This window comes from Protopterus annectens, chromosome 3.part1 (assembly GCF_019279795.1).
Source record: "Protopterus annectens isolate FY-2018-M chromosome 3.part1, PAN1.0, whole genome shotgun sequence".
Classification (NCBI taxonomy): domain Eukaryota; kingdom Metazoa; phylum Chordata; order Ceratodontiformes; family Protopteridae; genus Protopterus; species Protopterus annectens.
Window position 1 is genome coordinate 387,489,827 of NC_056732.1, and position 18,679 is coordinate 387,508,505.

The 18,679-nt window shown below is 42.3% G+C and overlaps 1 protein-coding gene across 5 annotated transcripts in view; it reads left to right on the top strand.

The window, feature by feature from the left end:
• OSBPL3 (oxysterol binding protein like 3) overlaps positions 1-18,679 on the top strand; it is a 2,414,360-nt gene that overhangs the window by 1,821,852 nt on the left and 573,829 nt on the right. The gene's annotated exons all lie outside the window — the stretch shown is intronic.

An 18,679-nucleotide genomic window follows, 5' to 3' on the forward strand; every position in this document is an offset into this window, starting at 1 on the left:
CCGTCCAAAAGGAGACACACAAGGTTGTAAATCAGGAAATAGCACCAAAACGAATCTTTATTAACCACTGGTAAGCGCTTTCGTCTGAAGAAGTCTGGTGACACTCACCAGACGAAAGCGCTTACCAGTGGTTAATAAAGATTTGTTTTGGTGCTATTTCCTGATTTCCAGTCTTGTGTGTCTCTGTTTGGACAAACACGCACCGTACCTGTTCCCCTGACTTGTCTTCCCTCCCACTTCTGATCACCATAATATTTTAAGTGTCACTATAGCCCATTTGTTGAATCTTTGAAGTCTCAGGTTCCCCCTCACTACCTGATTCCCATAGTGATATCAGTGCCATTAAGGCATTTTAGACAATGGGCTTAATGTACATCAGTACCCTGATTGCAGAATGAGCATTCTCCAGCAACGTATTAATGTACAAGTAATGCCCGCTGAAAAATTAGTCTGCTGCTTCACGTCAGTTTAGCAAGTTGCCGGGGAGCTTGGACTGAAAAAATGGAACAGCCTCCATTATTTTATGCTCACTAAGCAGTGCTTTTGCCATTCAGTGAATGCAAAATATAAAAAAAGGAAGGCAACAAAAAAGGTGTGTGTGTGTGTGTGTGTGTGTGTGTGCGCATTTTTGCTGCTTAGAGAGTGTAAAATAAAAAAAAGAAAAAAATTAAAATAAAGCGTGTGTGAAAGTGTATCCATGTATGAGAGTGAGAGAGATCGAGCGAGCAAAGTGTGTGTTTATGTTTCAGTCTGCATGTGTGTGTGAATATGTACATGAAAGCAAAGAGACTGTGTGTGTGTGTGTGTGTGTGTGTGTGTGTGTGTGTGTGTGTGTGTGTGTGTGTGTGTGAGAGAGAGAGAAAGTGAGAGTGATGTGTGAGTGAATGTATGTATGTAAGCAGAGAAAGTGCATGTGAAAGAGATCGAGGGAGAGTGAGACTGAATGTGTGTGTGAAAGCAGATGAAGACTGCGAGAGACTGAGAAAGAGGGTGAGACCAATCTTGTGTGAGTGAATGTGTCTATGAAAGAAGAGTAGACTGTGTGTTTGTGTAATATGTATGTGTGTGAAAGCAGAAGAGACTGTGTATGGGAGAGAGACTCTGCTCTATGTAAAATCGTTGTGTTTTACTTGCTTGTTTATTTTTTTAAGTACTATATTATTTTTTTATATATATTTTTGATGTAAAATGTTTCCTCCAACGCCATTAACATTATTGCATACCTGGAAGCATTAATGTACATGGTGAGTATGCAAATGACGTTCCTCACTATAATTTTCAGTACACAAACTTGTGACCCATAGAATAATATGAGTCTGTCTTGAAAGTGTAAGGAAACCTAGGGAGATCATTATCTCCTACTCTTATAGTAAATGGGAAAGTTTATTTTGCATCTTTCTCTTTAAGGAAGAAAGACTGCATTCGGGTTCATTTCTGAGGTTCAGCTTATACTGTCTAATTCAGCTGGTAGCATAGTTTCTTTAGAGAACTGGGTCTACCATTTATGCACATTAGTTTAATTTTAGGTCTCTTAAGAAGTAACTTGAATTGAATGGGCAGTGGTCACTTATAGGTTCAAAGGTAGGCACTATGCTGTTGGCCCTTGGGCCTATACAAGCCTAGCCAAAAAAAGTTCCCTGGCTTTCACCACCCTAGAAAATTATTTTCTTGTGCCCCTGTCGAGCAGAGCCACAGAGGTGATCCCCAGGGTGAATTTCCTATTTCCCATCCAATTGTCAAGATTTTTCTTAGAGGGCTCATGAGGAGCTTTGTTTGACATGACTGGATAGTCTGTTCCAGAGCATGGGAAGTCTCTGGGACAAGAATCTATCCCTCCAGCATGTTCTGTTTATTGTGGTGACAAGGTTTAGGTCTCTGGTGTGTGAGGCTCGGAGAGATTGGGATTTCTTTGTGTAGCATGTCCAACAGATCTGGGTTTGACATAGTTTTGTATGTTAGGCAGAGGTCGCCTCTGAGTAGGCGATATTGCAACAGAGTAGAGCTGGAGTTTTTTGAGATGGTCTGCGTATGGCATCTGTTTGAGGCCGGTAATCCTCTTAGTGAGGTATTTCTGAGGCCTTTCCAGTTGTTGTAGATGTCTTTGAGGTACATGCCAAACGGGGCATTGTACTCTATAATGGGTCTGATGAGAGATGAGTAGAGAGGAACAATGACCTTTTTTCTGGAGGAGAAATCCCTTTGTGATGAGGTGTGCCACGTAGAAGGATTTCCTGACTACTGTGGCGATGTGATTATCAACGGAGAGACTACTGGTCCACATCATTAGGTGATTCTATTAATGCTCCTAGTTTGCAGTCGTCTGCGAACTTCGTTAGCCAAAGATCTGCCGTGTTAGCCTGGACTTCTGAAAAGTAGATGCCAAACAGGAGAGGACCCAGGACTGAGCCCTATGGTATTCCACTTGTCACTGGTCTGAAGTCGGATTTGCAGTCGGCTACTTGAACTCTGTGGGTTCTGTCAGTGAACCAGTTGGCCACCCATCTTGTGACATAGGGATTTATGCCCAGTTTAGTGAGTTTATCTATAATTCCAGCATGGGGGATGGTGTCAAAAGCCTTGGCGAGGTCAACATAGGCTGTGTGCACCACCTTACCCTCGTCCACGGTTCTGGTGACTGCTTCAAAGAAGTCAGTCAGGTTTAGGAGACATGATCTACCTTTCACAAACACAAACTGAGTGGGGTCCAGAGTTTGGAGGTTACCTATGTCTTTGTTTATAAGCACCAAGATGATACATTCAGTGGTCTTGTAGACCAGGCTCATCAGACTAATTTGGCAGTAGTTTCCGGGGTCCGTGGTGGCACCCCCTTTGTGGAGTGGGATAACCATCGCTGTGCACCATTCATAAGGCATAAAGCCTGAAGTGAAGCTATGATTGAATGTGGTACTTAGGTAGGGTGCCAGTTCGTTTTGTAGTTCGTGCAGAACGCAGCCTGGAATGTTGTCTGGTCCCATGAATGCTGTGTTCTTGGCTTTGGAGAATGTGGTCTTTACTTGTGCTTTCGTGATTACAGGGGCTTTGCATTTTTCTGGTATAGAGAAGGGCCCTTTGGGGGGGGTGGGGGGTAAAGTTTGCACTGAATCTAACTGCCAGGATGTTGGCAGTATCAGTTGATTCTGTATATCTAATGCCATTGTGCTGTAGCTCAGAGCAGATCTAAGTGATGCCATTGAGATTCTTGACATAGCTGTAGAATGCTTTGTGGTTGTCTTTAGAATCCATGGTGATTTTATTTTCGTAACTAGCTTTGGAGGATTTTATGAGTGATCTCAGCTTCTTACTGAGGCTGACCAGGGAATTCCTGCAATCAGGGGATTTTACTCTTTTTTTGCAACAGCTTCTTCCTTCTGTTGTAGAGTTTATTTATGGCAGTGGATCACCAGATTGGCTTCCTTTTTTGGAGTATAGTGTCTTGGTTCTTTTGGGCATAGCACTATCCATGCAGTTGTGTATGTGCTTATACAGTGCAGTTGTACCTCTATTTTCCATCTGTATGGGTGTCGTGAAGTTTGCCACTTCTGTCTTAAGAAGCATGAAGTTGGCTTTGGAGAAGTTTTTTACGGTGGTTTCCTTAATGGGGGTGGGGGAGGAATATGGATGTCTAGGGTGATTAGTTTGTGGTAAGATATGATCAGTGAGGAGTTGACCTCTGGCGTGGAATATCAGTTACCCATAATGGTAATAACCAGGTCCAGGATATTGCTGCCCCTGGTGGGTGAGCCTGATGATATGGACAAACTGATCCAGGGCGTTGGAATTTATGAATTCCAGAAAACATTGAGGAAATGAGTTAGTACATGAGTAATTTTCCCAGTTGATGGTGGGGTAGTTAAAATTGCCCATTATTAGGGTATTGGGCTGTACCTTAATATTATCAAGTATATCAAGAAATGTGGAGTGGGCATCCTGGGACATGGCGGGGGATCTGTAACAAGCCACAAGCTGGATTGCAGTCTTGCCCAGTCTTAGTTGCACTTGGATAATTTTGTATGCATTATGTTGAGCAACTAGCCTGGAGGTGTGGATATACTTAATGAATATGGACATGCCTCCTCCTTTAGTGTTTTGGCCCAGGTTAGGTGGCCAAAAGGTGTGGTATGAATTATAGCCTGGTAATGCAGGGGTGCTCTCTGGAGCCTTGAACCAGGTCTTTGTCACTGCACAGATGTCGATGTTCTCCATTTTAAGGAGTGCCTCGAGTGATTGCATTTTGAGGTTTAGACTTCTAGAATTGAGTAGCTATTGTCTGCTTATCCCTTCTTATTAATCTTGAACCCAGAGGGCTGCCTATCAGCAGTCTCACTAGCCAAAACTTTTTTTTCTTTCTGCATTCTTCCCTTCTAATGTGACTTCCATCTTTGACTAAGTGACATTCATTTCTCACTTCTCTTTCCATCTCCTGTATTCTTTCTTTTGATGTAAATCTAGTTATACAATTTGTGAATGTGATGCCCAACTCATCTGTCTCATTATTTTAGCTTTTTGATCATTTTCACACTCATGCTAACTTGAATGTCACCACTTAACTATTCACCACTTAGGGAAGCTTCTGTCCCCAAATATGTCATCACCACCCAAAATTCACAGAATTTCAGAAACTGTTCACCACTAAAGAAACTTCTACCCAAAATTCTCCACAACGAGACATACAGATCTCTCAACAGAATCTGTCACCTCCAGATTAGGAACTTAAACATTCTAATTTATGGAACTGAATGCAAAATTTTCCTTTACTTTACACCAGCTTCATATGATGCATTACTTCATTCACTGTGATGATGCTTCCCAAACTAAATGCATTTTGAAAAGCACTTTTGTCTTTCTGCTATCAGTGGCAGCTTCATGGATTCTTTTTGGCTAACACCTAATTCCATGTGCCAGACATTTTACTACTTGTCCAAGATGCCTTCATCTTCAACTTCCATGATTTTTACAAATTTTAAGAGCTAGTTTACAAAACTGCAGGTACTTATTTTTTTCCTGTGTGAAAATTATCAAGAATATTCATTATAACTGCATCAAGCTGTTTTCCCCAGTTCTTAAATTAGGTCTTGTGGCTTTTAAGATAATTTGAAAGAAATTGTGCAATTTAGTTTAGGTAGACGTCACCCTGTGATTTATTTATTTTTTTCTGCTAGCGTGTTTCTAAGTTTGCAAAGAAGTAGGAGGGGCATATAAGCAAATGCAACAGTAAGACTGTTATGTTTTACAGTTATCAGATGAGTTGTCAGCCAGGTAAGAGAATCAGGTTTCACTATTTTATTTTTTTCTTTAATATAATGGCATGAAAACATTTCCTAAGGAGGAAAATTCCTCCACTTGTATGCTGATCCCCTCTCTTGCTATGAAATGCACTGCAACACGGACTGTCATGACACAAAAAAGTGTTCTTTCTTGCTGTTTAATATAGTTAGATAAAGCTCCAACTGCAACCTAGATAATATGAGTTTGACTAGTTGCCGAGGTGCTGGAGATGGATAGGAGTGAGCAGCCCACATTGGCTCATAGATCCTTTACGAGGGAGAGGTGGTTCCTGTTAGACAGTTGTTCCCATGCAGGCCGAGGCTTTTCACCGTCATTATTGTCATCAGCCTCCCTTTCTACATGGGGTTGGGCTATCGCATTAATTGTCACTATCTCTTTCAATTCAGTGTCACTCTACTACCTTCTTCAACAGTCATGCCTAGCTGGCGCAAGTCTTCTATCACACAACCTATCCATCTCTTTGCTGGATGCCCTTATTTCCTCTTGTCTTTTTCCTGTCTCTCCCAAATCTTCTTCAACAGATTGTCGTCTTCTTTCCTACACATCTTACCAAACTATTGTAATCCATTCTTTTTGCCCTTCTTTGCAACTCAAGCTACTTGGGCTTCTGCTCTCATATGCTCATTTCTTTGTCTGTCCCACAGCGTGCATCCTACCACCTGTCTCAGACATGTTTTCATCATCTCTAACTTCCTCAGCTGCCCTGCTTTCATTGCCCAGGTTACTGTACCATACAGTACTGGTGGCACCACTGTTTTCCACACCTTGTGTTTCAGCTTCCTTGCTTTTCACTGTCACACACAACCCTGGACACTCTGTGCAAGTTGGCTGCAGATCCCCTAATTCAAGCATTGACGTCCTTATTCAAATTTCCCTTCTCTTCAACCATCCCCCCCAGATACTTGAAGCTGTTAATCTTTTCCAATATTTTCCCTTCTATCTCAGTTTTCAACAACTTCCGATTTCCCCTAATTGCTGCCATCACAACTGTCTCATCTGTACTCAGTTTCATCCCACATGCCTTCAGTTTTGCTTTCCATTCACATATCATTTGTTGAAGTTCTTATTCAGAGTCTGCTTGTAATGCCACTATCTTCTGCATAAAGCAGCATGATTGATTTTTCTCCTGCAACCAATTTGCTAATTTAGTCCACCTCAGTATGAACAACATGGGCTTAGAGCTGAACCCTGATGCACCCTACTCCCACTGGGAACCCGTATGTGACTCTGAACACTGTTCATACTTGTATCATTGCATCCTTGTACATACCCTGCACTAATTCTACCATTGTTTCCAGGGCTTCAGTCCATTGCAGGACTACCCAAATCAGCTTTCTTTGGATCTTGTCTTATGCTTTCTCCAAATCTAGGAATGCCCATTTTGGACTCTTTACTCATCTCTAGCTTCTACTCATTTTTCTGTCTCAAGGCAAACATCGGGTAGTTTAAGCTGCATCTTAAATCTGAAGTGCTCATCTCCCATCTTATTTTCTATTACTCTGTATATTCATGTGTCAAGCACCATCTCCATAACCTTCATGCAGTGAGATAGAAGTTTGATACTTCTGTACTGGCCACAGTTATGAATGTCCCCTTTGATCTTGTACAGTAACACTAGAATGATTATTCCCAGTTATCTGGGATATGTCTTTTTCTCTATACGGCTGTGAGTAGCTTCTGGGGCCATTTCTGCACTAACTCACCCAACATCTTGATCACATCTGCCCTGACTTCATCTGAGCCTGCTGCTTTCAATGACTTCATTTTCCTTAGTGCTGGTCATACTTCTTCTGGTGTGGGCTTCTCCTCCTCTTTCATCATAGGCTGTGTCTAGGTCAGTACAGCTTCTGTGGAATTTTCTTCATTTAGAAGCTGCTGGAAGTACTCCTTCCATCTGCTTTGATGTCCTGTATGCTGTGGTGAGTAGGTTGTTGCTGGCATCCCTTATGAATAGTGTCTGATGACTTATTTTCTTTATTTCTGTCTTTTACTTGTAACATGATAGTATTTATTTGTGCCATCTGCTGAGTCACTTTCCAAAGATAGGTAGTCTCTGATACCTTGTTCTTTGCTATTGCAACTGTTCTCTTAACCTGTTTGATCATCAACCAGTATTCCATTTTTTGCCTGGTCCAGTTTTTCTTTCTCACACTTTTTCCTGCACTCAGTCTTTCTTTTGATGGCTTCCTGAACTTCTGTATTCCACCACCAACTTTTCTTGTGTATCTTATTTCCTGTACCTCGCTTGGATGGATATCTGTTGTAGAGCCCTCATACATGCTGTTTTGAGGTGCTGCCATTCTTCTTCAACTCCACATGACTCTTGTGCTTTCTCTCCACTCAACTACCAGGTCTTCAACCTAGTATCTGTTAACTTTAGTGCCTTCTCTGACCACTGCTTGCAGCTGATTGTGGCAACAAGTAGTTTATGCTGTGGGCCAACTGTTTCTACTCCAGTGCCCTGTCTTTACTAGGAGAAAGCCTACCTGAGTTACATGTTGACCACTTTTGTATTTGATCTTGTGACCATCTCTGTTGCTGAGCCATGTGCTGATCACCATCAAACATTTGTCAGACAGAAGTCTGGAATGGCTTGTCCTCCTTTATTCCTGTTGTTCCACCCATGTGGATCCATCAGTCCTCATATTCTGCTTTGTTTGTCTTGATATGTGCATTCACATCCCCCATTATCAACACCAAGTCATGTTTTTCTGCTTTACCTGGTAGGCCCTGCAGCTGTTGCCTGAATGCACTGTTTTCCTTACTGTCACAACCCTGCTGAGGAGCATAGACTGAGATTACAAATGTTGCCCTATCCTTAAACTGGAGTGTGATTGCCATGGGTCTGCCACTAATTCTGATGACATCTCTTACTGCCTTCTAAATCCTTTCCCTCACCACAATTTCCACACCATTTCTAGACTGTCCTCCTCCCGAGTTGTAGACTCTGGATACCAAGTCAAGTGGCTTTGCTGTACAGCCATTCTATCTTGTCTCATGGATACAGAGGATGTCCAGCCTCCTCTTTACAATCATGTCATTCACTCCCAAGCTGAGTCCTGTCAGTCAGTTTGTATTGATTTTAGCAATCCTTAGTTTATGCTTTCAGGTTGGTTGGTTTTATTTCTAGCTTTGGGCATAACTGGGGCTTGCACAGTGCCAAAATGACCAGACCAAGGGCATAGCAAATATTGTAATGGTAGTCCTCTTGGTATCTGGGAAGAGGCATGCACATTCAAGTAGAACATATAGGATGCCCTGTTGTAACAAAGGTGGTAATTTCAGCCATCAGTGGTGGGGTCAGTTCCCCTAATAGACACATCTTCATTACCGGGATTCTAGCAGGGACAGAAAACCCCTCCATGGCTACCTGGATAATGACTTCTTCAGCTGGTTGTCATGGTATAAGGGAATGAATGGTCTCAGGATACATCAGGGGAGTCTCAATGGTTGTCGGGCATGAAGGTAAAAAAAATACAGAAAAAGATGTGTTGTCTTTCAACCTGATTTCAGTGGAGCCTGCTGTATCAGGTTTTCATGATTAATCCAGGATTTAGCAAGGTCCCACTTGTTATTAATATTGCTAATATTCAAAGAGGTTTTAAGGGAATTTTTCATAAGTCTTTGGTTGCATGTCTGGTACAGGAACCGAAGAGTCAGATGGATTAGTATTTATAGGATCAGGGTTCTTTTAAATGGCTGCCAGGCTTAATTGTGACTCATTTGTGATCAGTACTGAGATGTGCTGATCACAAATGCAGGATTTATTTGATCCGTGTTTAAAAACAGATTGTATTATCTCAGAAAATTCACTTTTTCCTGATACAGAAATCTTGTAATTAGTGTAATTAGTGCATAAGGGTTGAGCCCTCCTACAGAAGCACTTGAATAGTGAAACAAGAAACATCTTAAATTAGCACATATGACATAGGCAATCATACATTTATATAAATGAAAATAAACCATATTGACATCATTTTTGTTGCAGACATTATACACCACATACAATACTGACGTAATTGTAGTTGCAAACATTATACGTCACTTATAATCTATACAGTCACTCTCAGTCAAGCATTACATAGCTCATTCAAATCCTGCCTTCTTTTTAAAACCTCATTCCTCCTCTGCATGTATTGTTCCGACAATTCCCATTTCTTTCTATGTATTTCATTTTGAAAGCTTTGATCACTTCTGACAGTCACTTGTGTGTTACACTCTCATGTGCAGCAGATCCTTATAGTTTCATCAGTGTTCAGAACCGATAAGTATTTCTTATATCAGTTACAGGCTGAACAGCAGAGATGTAGCAGACAAGTCTGTATGGTCTAGATGTAAACCAACAAAACTTTGGCTTGATACTGGCTCCACCTGTTTCTTACAACCAGAAACGGTGGCTTAATGGAATATTGTTGAAAATATTGTTTATATTTTTAAGTTGTAAATAACCATCTCTGATTGGATTAAAAGCACAGAATGTAGTGTGTGAGTGAATTCCAAAGAAATATTATAGTGACCATTGACACACTGCAAATGTATTGATTGTTACAGAGAGTATGTTCCAAAGTACAGGTGAAATACACATATAATCTTGCCTCAGAACCAGGTAGCACAAATATATTTTTGCAGGATTGAGGCATTACATTGTAGGAAGTGAATATTATGTTAAGATGTAATTAACTAAACTGAAGCTAACCAATAAAGCTAGAGCACCAGAAGTAGAATTAACAACCCAGACGTCCCTGTAAGTGGTAAATCTGTTAGCCTTCATTCTGTTCCATGTCTTGAGAATTTCTTGAGCTATACTTTCTTCCATCCTAATATTCAAACCATTGAATCTTATAATTTGTTTCTTGGTTATATAGCTATAGGCAACATCATCTGGAGGGTGTTAAAATCCAAATTTATTATGTCAAACGCTATCATTTAGAAATGTCATCTGCTTCCAGGTTCTTAAAGCTCAACTATCTGAGGTATATGCTTTGTCAGTTTGCTTAAAAATTAACACATAATGTACTATTGTTCCTTATGGACAGCATATAACAATGTTTGTCAAAATGGCACAAACTGCTGAGATTTAAGTTTTTTATCCATCTGTCATATTGCTCTTAAGAAACGGTTTTGTACACAATATATGATCTTCCATACTGCGTAACACCAGAAAGGCATATGCATCCTACTTTCCAGATTTTTCAGCTAACTATAAGTTTTGCAATATGATTGATACAGATATTCTACATATTTTCTGCATCTGTCCTTATATATATACAAAGTTTGGGAACTATCTATTCTGAGTTCAAGAAATTTAATTTAATCCTGTTGGATTTGAATTGGAATTTTCTTGATTACTATTGCCATTCATTTGAGAAATATAACTTAAAATCTTAATTTTTATATTCTCATTATTAAAATATATTTACTCACTTGCTTATGCTGGATAATCTAAACATTTTTCATGACAAAATTTTATAGGCAGTCCTCCAACTGGCAAACCTTATGAGAAAGTCTCACCTTTTTTCATTAGTTTTTTGTATAGGCTCCTGAAATTTATTTATGCATTTTTTTTCTTCTACTTAGTATTCAAATACAGTTATTTTGTGTATATGTTCATGTCAAGTTTAGGTACACTTGTAAATACCCAGTTATAGTCATCTATTGCATTAATTTAGTTATTAGTGATCAAGTATATATTCTCATATGCAATTTATGGTTTGTAACATGTAGATATGTTTGTTCACTAATTATTTTTTATTATTATAATTTGTTTACCTATGTCATGTTTACATGTTATTTTGATCATTTTTTCATCCAGGTTGCTCAAATGCAAATATATTTGACAAAAAGTATTGGGGTGCTAGATATGTAGCTATGGTAAGAAAGCTTTCTAGGCCCCGCTCTGCACTCTAGTATAGAACAGTCAGCATGTGCACATATTATCCCTCTGCAATGTAGTGTAGAAAAGTCAGTATGTGCACATGTTGTCCCTTGGCACTGTAGTGTACAACAGTCAGTGTGTGCAGATGTTCTCCTTCTGCACTGTAGAGTAGAACAGCCAGTGTGTGCACGTGTTCTTTCTTAGGGCTGTAGTGTAGAACAGTCAGTGTGTGCAAATGTTCTACAGTATAGTATAACAGTCAGTATGTGTGAATGTCCTACACTATATTAGAATAGTCCGTGTGTGCACATCTTCTCCCTCAGCACTGTAGTGCAGAGCAATCAGTGTGTGCACATGTTATCCCTCTGCACTGTAGTGTAGAACAGTCAGTGTGTCCATGTTATCCTTCTGCACTGTAGTGTAGAACATTTAGTGTGTGCACATGTTATCCCTCAACACTGTAGTGCAGGGCAGTCAGTATGTGCACGTTATCCTTCTGCACTGTAGTGTAGAAAAGTCAGTGTGTGCACATGTTCTCCCTCTGCAGTATAGTGTAGAACAATCAGTGTGTGCACATGCTCTACCTTGGCACTGTAGTGTAGAACAGTCAGTGTGTACAGATGTTCTCCCTCTGCACTGTAGAGTAGAACAGTCAGTGTGTGCACATGTTCAACAGTATAGTAGAACAGTCAGTGTGTGCACATGTTCTACACTATATTAGAATAGTCAGTGTGTGCACATCATCTGCTTTACAGTAAAGCTGTCAGTGTGTTCACATGTTTTCCCTCATTAAAACTACAGTGTAAAACAACTTCAGACTGATCCTGGCTTAATAGCAGAGATCAGTATACATATTCATATCCACAGAATGTAGCTAGGTTAGCTCATTATCATCTGTCAGCAGTCAGTTAATGAGATATCACTCCTTAATATTGATAGGCTGGAGAATGAGCATCTGGAACTCAAACAAAATTTCACTGAGAGAACATGCTTTTTTATTTCTCTAGCTAAAGTAACATGTTTAAACTGCTTAAACAAGGCAACAAATATTGGAAATTCAGTACATCAGCTAAGCTGCAGTGGTAAACAGTGCTTTGCGTGGTATGCCTTTCAAGCCCTGTTGGCTTGAATAGAATAAGACAGCTACAGGCATGAAACAATAAACAATGTGATTAGCTCTGTAAGTGTGAGCAATTTAAATTCAACCCATGGGAGATGGATCTGCCTTGATGGTCAAACCTTATGATGTTAAGTTGTCCAATCTTGCCTTTGTTCTTGCTGGATGGGTTTGGAGCCGATCCTCAGCTCCGACTTGGCCACTTCTATAGCTCAAGAGCTCTTTACTGGCTCGAGGCTACCCCTTATCCCAGAATGCCCAGCATCAGCCACCCAGATCTCATTTGCCACTTCAGCTGTGAGGTTGCGTCAATACTGGCTCAGGCTTAGTATAACTTTTTCTCTGTTTAAAATTCTGTAATTTACTTGAAAAGTAGTATTGTCTTCACTGTTTTTGTTTTATAGTAGTTGTAAATTTATTTAGTCCTAAACCCCTTATCTCGTCCTTTGCTGTGTTTTTTTTTTTTTTTTTTTTTTGTGCTGTGTTGACCATCGCTCCTTAGTCGCTAGGCCTTCTGTTTGTTTTTCTGAACTCGTTTAAGTTAGAGAGTTCTCCCCCCCTTTAAGGACAGCCGTTTAAGTTAGAGGCTCTCAGTGTGTCTGTTTGTGTGGTACTTCCTTCTTTTTTTCTTAGTATGTCCAAGGAAGTTAAAACCTCAGGGTTCAAAAAGTGTGACTCATGCTGTCAGAAGATGTCTCTGACAGATGGGCACACTAGTTGTGTTTACTGCTTGGGGGCTCTGCACCTGCAGGACTCTTGTTCTATTTGCCATGCCTTTAGACCAAGGGTCCTGCAGGAGTAGAAAAACAAGCTTATCCTCCGTGGATTATTAAAACAGGATTCTCCTGCTAAGCTAGTGAAACCTTTGAAACTAGTCAAGCCGTCAGCTCCATGTTTGGAACCTACCGGTCAGCTTGACAAACCCAAGTGTGTCGGTGCCCTCTGGCACTGACAAGAGTACTCCTCTGTCGGCTCCAACTGTTACTTCTGAGCCATCTCGGAGCCACAAAAGAGCTAGGTCTCCTTCATTGGAGCCGATTTGCTCGGTACCACAATCACCTTTACTTCAAAGCAAGACCAGTCATCGCTCATCTTCCCACTCCTCTCGATCCTCGAGGTTATCAGATTAGGATGTGGAGAGAGTGGTCAGTAGGTTGCTGAAGTCATAGGCCCATGCTAAAATGCTTTCGAGCCCACCTCAACAGGCTTCGGCTCCATCCACTTCGATTTCTCCTCCGACTATGCTTATTCCATGGACACTCTGATAGTGGTTCCTTCGGCTCCAATGACATCCTCTTCGGCTCTGACGTTGGCTCCAACTACCTTGGTTTTTCCTCCCATCGAGGTATCTGGGCGCAGAAGCTCTCTCATCGGCTCCGAGGGGGGAAGTGGCATTGGACCATTTTTCCGACCCCACTCTCCCTCTCGGAGCATCAGCTCAGTTGAGCTTGGCTCCCACATTGGCCTCTAATCTGTCGCCCTTGCTGCAGAGTGAGATTCCTGTCTCTTCGGAGCTGGAGCCCTCCTTGTAACGAGACCATAATGCCTTCGAGGTCATGCAGAGTGTGCTGTCCCCACAGATGGCCCCATTATTAGTTCCATTAGCTCCTTCCCCCTCGGTGTCTATGACAACCTCTGCTCCTCCTCCAGCCCCAAAGTGTAGGGAACCTATGCCCCAGGACACCCCATTGGGTGAACCCTCTTCTTCTGAAGCCTCCCCAGAGCATTCTGAAAAAGTGCAAGAGGAAGCACCTAGACTCCCCTGAGTCTGTCACCTCAGATACAGACCTGGATGAATCGGAGGGGTCCCCATGGTCCCCCACTGAAGATGCTTCCTTTTTGGACATCCTTGAGATTCTCAGGCAGAGGCATAGCTGGACTTTCCTGGCCCCCTTTGAGGACGAGTCTGTATAACTGGATGCATTTGGTTCCCAACCTTCCACCTCCTGGGTGTCCCCGCCTTTTGATCCACTCATTTTTGTAGTGTCTCAAAAGGCTTGGGCAGCTCCAGATTCCATGCAACCTGTCCTGAGGAGACCCAGTAAATTTATCACAGCTCCCCAAGACAAACAATTCTTGACTAAAGGTGTCCCAGCTGATGCCATGGTGGTAGCAACAGCCACAAAGAGATAGTTAGCTGAAACTTCCTCATCTGTCCATCCACCAAATAAAGACTCTTGTACAATGGACAGATATGGGAAGCGAATGTTTTCATCAGCGACCTTCTCCTTTAGGTCCCCAAACTATCTTTCCCACTTTACTAGGCTTCAGAGGGATCTCCTCAAAGAGCTTGGAGATACCCTACAAGATCCCACAACTGAGGGAACTTCAGCCAAGGTAGCTACCCAGCTGGTGACTCTTAATTCAATAGTCAACTCCTCCATGAGGCTTATTTCATATGCAGCCGATGGAGCAAGTAGAGCTGCAGGAACAGGAGTGGCTCTTAAGAGACATTCTTGGCTGCGGCTGTGTCAGTTTGCGGAACCTTTCAGAGCGTCCTTCAGCAGTACACCCTTTAATGGCTCCTCTCTCTTTGAGCCTCAGGTGAAAGACACACTTACCAGGTGTCAGCAGGAAGGCAAGACACTCTCTGATGTCGGAGTCTGTTTTTCCACTCCTACCAGACCATACCTAAAGGGTCAGAAGGGTGGAAAGATGTGGTTTCGAAAATCCCAGGGATCCTTGCCTGATGCACATGGTGAATTTTCCCCCAGGGGCAGAGGAGGAAATAACAATGGCAGACTCCGCCCTCACGGCAGAGGGGATCCACAAAATCAGTGTGACAAAGATACGTTCTCTTCCAAACCCTATCAACATCCCTGAAGGGATGCCTGACTGCTCACCTCTGGATGCAGTCGGGGAAAGGCTTTCATTGTACCCAATTACCTGGCAAAATATTGCAAAAGACAAATGAGTACTATCCATTATATCTGGAGGTTACAAAATTCCCTTCCATCAACTCCCCTCTTGTTTCAAAAAATCCATCCCAGATGTTCCACCCAATCTAAGGGATCAGGCAGTCACAGAAGTTTCAAGACTGCTAGAAAAAAGAGCCATCCAGGAAGTCCCCGCAGACCAAGTAGGATCCAGAACTTACTCAAGATTCTTTTTAGTGCCCAAAAAGACAGGGGACTGGAGACTAATTCTGGATCTCAGCAGATTAAACAAATCTATTCAAAAAGAAAAGTTCTGGATGGTAGCACTGCAGTCCATTCTCCCCTTTCTGGGTCAGGACAATTGGATGTGCTCCATAGATCTTCAGGACGCTTACTATCATATAAAAATGGACAGGCGGTCCAGGAGATTTCTACACTTCTGGCTAAGGGCCAGTCATTACCAATTCAGAGCTCTGCCGTTTGGTCTCACCACAGCCCCCAGGGTGTTCGCCAAATGCATGGCAGTAGTTATGGCTCACCTGAGACGTCTAGGATTCCAGGTGTTTCCTTATCTAGACAACTGGCTCCTCGCTGCCACCACCAGGCAGCAACTTATAGAGGCATGAGATTACACCATAACATCCTGTGCCCAACTAAGCATCACAATAAACTTCGAAAAATCTGCCTTGTTGCCCTCTCAATCTATTACTTACATATAAGCAGAGCTAGACACAAGAAAAATGATTGTAAAATTGCTTCAGGAAAGAGTTTCCATTATCCAACAACAAGTGTCACTTCTCCTGAGGAGCAAAAGAATTCAAGTCAAATATGTTCTTCAAGCTCTAGGGTCCATGGCAGCAGCCATTCTTTTAGTTCCCTTAACATGCTTTCACATGAGAATCCTTCAATGGCTTCTTTTCACACAATGGTCCTTCCAGGAATTACCCATGTCTCACATGATGCTAATTACGGAATCTTGCAAAAGACACCTTTCCTGGTGGATAGTCTCCCCACTAGTGACTCAGGGCAGACTTTTAATGGAATCCCATCCGATTGCCACAGTGACCACGGATGCTTCCCTGATAGGGTGGGGGGGGGCATTATCTAGGGAAGACAGTCCAAGGCACGTGGCAACCTCACGAGTACCATTTGCACATCAGCACCCTGAAGATGAGAGCGGTGCTCCTAGCATTGCAAGCTCTTCAAGATTCTCTCCCTGCCGGGACTATTGCAATACAGACGGACAACATGTCAGTGGTTTGGTACATCAGCAAACAGGGCGGAACCAGGTCTTACCCCTTGTGCTGAGAAGCCCTCAGACTGTGACATCAGCAACACATATCCCTGGGAAATCCAAAGTAATAGCGGACAGGCTCAGCAGGGCTATCCTCATGCCGCACGAGTTGTCTCTGAAACAGGAAATTGTGGATCTTATTTTCCACAAATGGGGCCAGCCTTGCTGCAATCTCTTTGCCTCTCCCCTCAACAACAAATGCAGTAGCTACTTCTCCCTTGTTCCTCCTCCAGGTCAGACACCCAGGGATGCTGTAGTCCATGATTAGGCTCAGGGACTCCTTTATACATTTCCCCCCTTTTCTCTAATTCCAAAAGTCATTCAGAAAGCAAAATTGTTGGGTTGCAAGATGATCCTCATTGCCCCCTATTGGCCACGACAGATTTGGTTTCCGTTCCTTCACCCCCACCTTCTAGCCCAGCCTTGGGTTCTGGACCCAGTGCCGGATCTCTTGATTCATCAGTCAGGCGAGTTACACCAATCCCTCCAATATCTCAAGCTCACAGCTTGGTTACTCCACGTCCACTCTTAGCCAGGCTCCCCAATATTTCCCCAGCAGTGCCTCATATTATTGTTTCCTCCCATAAGACAACTACAAGGAAAGTTTATGCTAGCAAATGGAAAAGATTTTCTTACTGGGCAGAATCCAGGAATTTAGATCCCCTTACAGCTCATGTACACAAAATTTTGGATTTCTTAGCAGAACTCTTTCGATCTGGTGCAGCTGCTGCTACCATTAGAGTACAACATATCTGCCATTTCAAATTTTCACATCGGAGTTTTTAACTCAAGCTTAATGTCTCTCAAACTCTGTAAGGCCTTCATGAGAGGTACATTTCTACTTAGACCCCCAGTGAAAGACCCCCTTCCACCATGGCATCTCAATTTGGTTCTGGCCTCCTTGATACTGCCACCCTTTGAACCAGCAGCATCAGGTTCTTTGAAATTTCTCTCTTGGAAAACTCTCTTTCTAGTTGCTATTACTTCTGCCAGACATGCTTCAGAACTTCATGCCCTTTGTTTTTCCCTCTATACCTGTTTTTTCACAAAGACAGAGTTTCTTTGAAAACCAATGCATTTTTTATACCTAAAGTTTGTTCAGAACACAATTTGAATCAATCCATTAAACTTCCTGTCTTTTTCCCTAATCATTCCAACAAGGCAGAATACAGATTACACCAACTGGACGTGCATAGTAACTAACTTCTATCTCCATAGAACTAAAGAATTGAGAAAATCAGATCAGTTGTTCCTTTCATTTGCTAACAACAAACAAGGCCTTCCAGTTTCTAAAGTAACCTTGTCAAAATGGTTATCAGACACCATTGCCTATTCTTACCATTTGCGACAAAAAGATCTTCTAGCAAGACCCAAAGGTCATTCAACCAGGTCAATAGCTATCTCGGCAGCTTTTCAATCTAGACTGCCCATAGATTCAATTTGTGCAGCAGCTACTTGGGCAGATCCTCATACATTTATTTCTCATTACAAAGTAGATGTGGTCTCCCGGTTCTGAAGAGTCTGTTTCAATGAGCCACCCAGGATTGAGGTGTTAGGGATGATGTTCATCGTGTTTCACTGTTCCAGTCATGACTGTAGGGTTCTCCCCTGCCAGCAGGCAGTCCTCGGTTGGCCAGAATCCCAAAGTCTGGGTCCAGCGTCGGCTGTTCAGCCATGCTCCCTGACGTCAGAGCGCCAGGAGTACAAAGCTGACAGCCGACGCCATGTTCTCCAGTCTTTCTTGCCGTGCGGTGATAGCAGTTCGCAAGTGCCGGGCGGCCGACTCCTGACAATCTTTTCTGAACAAACATCAGTCCGAAGACTTTCTTCTCCTACTCAAAGCTAAGTACCCCGTTGGGGAAACTTTTTTCTTGCTCCAGTCCAATGTCAGAAAAAGTTAATAATTGTATTTCATGTGGGAAGCAAATACCTCATAAGGATTTTAATTCTTACTGTATTCCTTGCTTAGGCCCTGACCACAACGTAGCTAGTTGTCGGTTTTGTGCTAGATTCAATCAACGTACAATTAAACGAAGGTACAATTTTGCATTTCATTACTTCGGTAGGCGTTTTAATTACAAAATGTCGTCGGATATGGTTCCAGCTACCGGAGTTTACAAACGACGCAAGGACAAAGACAGGCCTCCGAGGTCCAAATCTGATAATATCGTACAAGCAGAGCCAGCTTCAGGTTCAGCCGTCGTCAGTGAGGCGCTTTTGCAGCCCCTGTC